This window comes from Priapulus caudatus, unplaced genomic scaffold (genome assembly GCF_000485595.1).
Source record: "Priapulus caudatus unplaced genomic scaffold, Priapulus_caudatus-5.0.1 Scaffold4504, whole genome shotgun sequence".
NCBI classification, from domain to species: domain Eukaryota; kingdom Metazoa; phylum Priapulida; class Priapulimorpha; order Priapulimorphida; family Priapulidae; genus Priapulus; species Priapulus caudatus.
In genome coordinates this window covers 1-5,889 of record NW_014581565.1, presented here as the reverse complement: position 1 = coordinate 5,889, position 5,889 = coordinate 1, and positions in this window count along the sequence as shown.

Genomic DNA, 5,889 nt, shown 5'->3' with positions numbered 1-5,889 from the left:
CCTAAACATACCTCCTATAAAAATATAAACATAATACTAAACAACCTAAAACTACCTCGGGTACATATCCGTAGTACCTGTTACGACAACGACCCTTCGTGCCCTAGCTAGTAAGAGTCCTTCGGCAGGACTAGTACTAGTAGAATCTTGGAAGGACTAGTACATTTTTTCTTTTACTAATACTAGTCCCGTGGACTAATGATTCATGAACTAAAATGGTTAGTGTCTAACCCTGAGAATATAGATAGATCTGAATGGGCTGGTAGGTCGGGCCACTGATTAACCACTTGGCTGCGTAGCACGTAGTATTATTACGTGCTTCGCATGTTTCCACTTAGCTCCAGGAAACGGTATTGCTAGGGTTAGAATACAGGTGTATTGACGTTAGTCACACAGCCTGGTCGGGTTAGTTTCCACTGTGTGCGGACGACGTAATATTACGTGTTATTTGTGATCGGACCGCTTGTGACAGCTATCTGTTCACGACACCCGTACGGAACACTGTACAGTGTAGGCTCCTAGTCCTACAGCATTGCAGACTTCCAAAAAAAAAATCTGCTCTGATGAAATTCAACTTGTACATCTCATATGGGAAACTATGGCCAAATAGCTACTGAATATTTAACTTCTATTACATGGTACATATAATTACATGGTTATTTCTACTTACATTATGGGGCTTACAAAAATCTCAGACACACAGATACACAGAACAAAACGAAAACAAAACAGCGCCCCCTATTTTCAGGCTAATCTTTAACTTTTTTTGTTTTTTTGTTTTTAACCGAACAAACGGTTTTCAACCGAGTATAGCTTAGAACCCGTCCCGTGTACTCATCGATCTCTTCTGTAAATTTGGCGCTATTTGGATCGAAACTGACGGAGCCTTTCATTAAAGAGATTGGCAACGATGATACAACATTCGCCAAATTATAGTAAGATATAGTGCATCTATATACTGTATACATATCTTTGGTCTTTTGATGTATAACCGTTTCTTGGAGCTTACTTTAGTAAATATATACAAGTGTGTAGGGTCTATAATACAAATTATCTGTCTATAAGATCATTTATTAAGATGTCTATACCGCAGCAACAAATATTATAACCATATGGCTCTGTTTTTCATGACTATATATAGTTATGGCCATGCAGCTCCAGTGAACTGAAATTATACGTGTGTGTGTGTACGCGCGTGCGTGCATGTGTGTGTGTGTAAAAGTTTGTGGGTGTGCGCGTGTGTATATACTTATATATATAATATATATCTATATATGTATATTGCTGGGGTGCGTATAATTTTAGTTTTTGCTATAACAATTGACATATTTCCACCTAGCTCGGTCCCAGCTCGGTCTGCCAAAGCCAAAACAGGTATATATGCTCACAGCTATAGGTATCTACTGAGAAAAACGCTTGGAGTCTCCTGGTTGTTGTTATAATAATTGAGTTAGATGTATGAACCACCATAGGAGTGGGGAGAGGTAGTGGAGGAGGGGGGGGAGAAGGTGGTGGAGAAGGAGGGGAGAAGCTGGTGGAGAAAGAAGAGGGGGAGAAGAGAGAAGGTGGTGGAGACGGAGGAGGGGAGAAGCTGGTGGAGAAGGAGGAGGGGGAGAAGCTGGTGGAGAATGAGGAAGGGGAGAAGGGAGAAGGTGGTGGAGAAGGAGGAGGGGGAGAAGATGGTGAAGGAGGAGGAAGGGGAGAAGGGAGAAGGTGGTGGAGAAGGAGGAGGGGAGAAGCTGGTGGAGAAGGAGGAAGGGGGGAAAGAGGAGAAGACAGGGGGAAAGAGAGGGAGCTGTGAAGAAAGAGGGGGAGAAGGGATTCTGTGAAGAAAGAGGGGGAAGGAGGAGAGGGGTGTGGAGAAGAGAGAAGCTGTGGGGAGAAGGGGAGGAAGGGAGAAACGTGGTGGTAGAGGGGAAAAGCTGGTGGGAAAAGGAGGAGGGGGAGAACGGAAGAAGGAGAACGGAGGAGAGAAATGGAGCATAGGTGGAGAGGAGGGGGAAGAAGGGAGAAGCTGGATAGGAGGAGGGGAGAAGCTCGCCGCGCCCAGAAGGAGAGGGGAGAAGACTGGTAAGAGAAAGAGGAACAGGGGAGGATAGCTGGTCGGAGGGGAGGAGGGGAGAGCACCCGCAACGGCACGCAACGCACGCCACACACACACACACACACACACAGACACAGCCACACGCCACACACACACACAGCGACACACCACACAACACACACACACACACGACAGCAGCCTAGCAACCCACACACACCACATGAGCACTGTTAACAGTTATTTGGGCGTTAAGTAGCCAGTAATTCAATGAATCTATAATATATATATATATATATTATATATATATACACCGTTATATATAGTGTAATTATCTCTAGTATGTGTATGAATAAAGTAAAATAGATCCATTTTGGATCAGTGACCACCCTGCTTTTCTGTACAAGTGAGAACAATTGTTCTCGGTCCCATGCCCTATTTTATCAGCATCAGTGGTGACTTCTTTCTCCGTCTTGTTGATGATTACAATTAACTACAGGTATAAGACGGTCCAGTGGTCACCACTCACACTCTCACCTTCCACCTTCAGAGGTGTGGATCCATGTTCTGTTAAACATTAGCTTAATTGTTTATAATAGTGTAAACAATAGCTAGATCTGCAGTTTGTAAGATAGTGAGTTTCTTTAGTTCAACTCTATTGTTGCTAATGCGAATTGAGAATTATGGCTGCAAAGGAAAGGCGCATGACATTTGCGCGAAAATTTGGAAAACTTCTGAAAAGGTTCCTAGTTAAAAAAGTCAAGGAAACCTTGGCTAGTGACTTGGAAGTATCTATAGGAAGCTGTAAACAAAATACTAAAGAAAGCAAGAATAATGAGAATATGAAACTCTAAGGTGAACAAAAACTGCAAGTCCAAATGTAAACGACGTGACCAGTCGACTCATCGAAGATGATCTGCTGTGTTCGTATGGTTCAGTGGGTTGACACAGCAGAATTATGTGACCGGCCAATATCCCAAGCACTATAGCCCTGGAGCTAAAGCCGACAGTTCTTACATGTAACAACCCCGACGCCCACCACACGCCAACCATTTATGTGAACACCCGGTTATATGACATGTTTATCAGGAGTAAGATAATAAAAATTTGAGTTATTATTACTCCTGATTTTATCTGAGGCTCAGCCAGTGTTCGCATGATTGAGAGGTTTCACTGGGTGCATTAGAGGCCTCGGTTTAACGCTGTACTCGGACAGCAGTCCGTGATACCGTTCGCGGCCTACGCCTACAACTAAACTTAACGCCCAAGTATGTGGAGCAGTTAGGTTTAAAGTATCAAAGAGTAGGTAATAATCAGATTCAGTCTGCAGCGGGATGTTGCGTGAAGGTCTGTGATATCCCCTTCCTCGCTTCTCCACCAGCTTTACTCCCCGTCCTCCTTCACCAAAACCTTCTCCCTTTCTCCCCTCCTGCTTTGCCCACCAGCCTTCTCCCTCCTCTTCTCCGACCAGCTTTCTCCCTTCTTCCCCGCTCCTCCTCCAATCAGCTCCCCTTCTTCCTCCACTCCTCCTCCACCCAGCTTCTTCCCCTGCCTCCACCAACCTTCTGCCGTTCTTCGCCCTCCTTCCTCCTAACCAGCTTCTCCCTTTCTCCACCACCTTCACCTCTCCCCTCCTCCTTCTCCACCAAGCTTATCCCCTCGTCACTTCTCCACCAAGCTATCTCCTTCTTGCCCCTCCTCCTCCACCGATCCCTTCTCCCCCTCCTTCCTCCCCTTATCCCTTATTCTCCACCAGCTTCTCCCCCTCCCTCCCACCAACCTTTCTCTTCTCTCTTCCCTCCTTCTCCACAGGCTTCTACCCTCCTCCTTCTGCCACCAGCTTCTCCCTTTCTCTCCCCTCCTACCCTCCACAGCTCCCTTCTCCCCCTCCTGGCCTCTACTTCCTCCTTCTCCCCTTCCTTCTTCCCTTCCTCCTTCTCCAACCAGCTTCTCGCTTCTGCCCCTCTCCTCCTCCATCTAGCTCCCTTCTCCAGCTCTTCCCTCTTTCACGCACCAAAGCTTCTACCCCTCCGTCCCAGCCACCTTCTCGCCTTCGTCCGCACCCTTCCTTCTCACCAGCTCTTCCATTATCCACCACGCTTCTCCNATAAGGAGCACGATTTTAGGAACACTAATATCAATTCGTCCAGGTTTTTTGGATTTTTAACTAGTTGAGAAACAATCTTATCAGGTAAGAATTTGACGATACGTTTAGTCCCATTAGTTCTTACTTTTAATGTAAAAAAATGGCAACAAAAATTTTACAAATTTTACCATAGAAAATTCGTGACGTAGTCAACTTAATGTCATTAATGGTCATAATAACATATATATATATGGTCATGGTCATATATTAGTTTAATGTCATTTAGGTTAGGGTTAGGGTTAGGATTATCAATTATTAATCACTAATCATTAATGATATCAAAGTTGGGAACATGCACTCCTAATGGAGCATTAGCCTTAAAGTGTCTTACTTTCATAGCCCAAAATTCCGCTCAATCGGGGTTATATATACGTGGCTTTATAAGAGCAAAAAAAGTGGGTCCAATGACTCATCGCGTTATATCCGAATTCGCGTTAAATCGGGGCGCTCAAATACTCATGATATATATTTTAGATACATTAGTCAAAACATCAGCTTTAGCTACATATTCCTCTTTGAAATTTACAAATTGACCTTTTAAAATGATCAGAATTGGTTGCTTTCAACATAGCCTGAAAATGAAGGAAATGCCATTTCCAGGCTCTAAATTTCAACAATTTTCTGGGGGAGTACCCCCCTCCCCCCTCCCCCCCCCCATCGGTTTCGCGATCGCGGCGTTAGCCATGCGTACCTGCGGCACACACCATAACCGCCACTCTTGATAATATCAGGAGTGTATCAAAATTTTGATACACTCTTGATAATATCACTGGGTGATCCTACATTTTTCTGCAGTGGCACATTTTGGGAGGCCACTACGGCCCTGCCATGTCACTATAATGTGCATTTAGATTTGTGTACATGTATAGCACCTGTACTATCGTTTGTGCATGGTCAACTGTGTACAGTAATTACCGCTTCTTTGTTCTTGTATGGTTCTGTTTAATGGATTGCTGCTAGTTTCGCTACGTTGCATATACTCAATCTATCCATTCATGTGCTTTGTGTATAAAACTGTGAATGTTTAATTGTGTTGACTGCAATTCTCAGTCTGGATTATCACATTGTTTCAAAGGAGTTCATTTCTTTTTAGGACAACTGCCATGCTAAAAATCTACGGCTAAGTGACAAGTTTGAAGAATTGGAAACAAATAGCAGCCAGTTAAATGGTATACATTGTCTTCAACCAAATAATAATTTGGCAATCGATGCTTTAATTTTATATTCACGTGATTGTCGTGATGTGTAATTACTATAATTGTTAGTATTATAATTATCATTGTCGTTTAATTTCTCTAATAATACTGCAACTCCTGCTGATAATGATGATGGTAGTAGTAATGGTGGTGGTGGAGTCAGTGCTGGTGGATGGTGGTGGTGGTGGCAGCAGCAGTAGCAGCAGCAGTCGAGGAATATTGGTTATTATAATATATATGTGTGTATATATATATATGCTGCGTGCGTGCGTGCGTGCGTGCGTGCGTGCGTGCGTGCGAGAGAGCGAGCGTGCGTGCGTGCGTGCGTGAGATCGTGTGTGCGTGTGTGCGTGCGTGCGTGCGTGCGTGCGTGCGTGCGAGAGAGCGAGCGTGCGTGCGCGCGCGGGTGATCCTGCGGACCACACATCTGTGGGTGAACTACATTATTTCCTGGTTAACAAATTCACTATGACACCACGAATCAAATATGGCAGCGTCTATGTCGA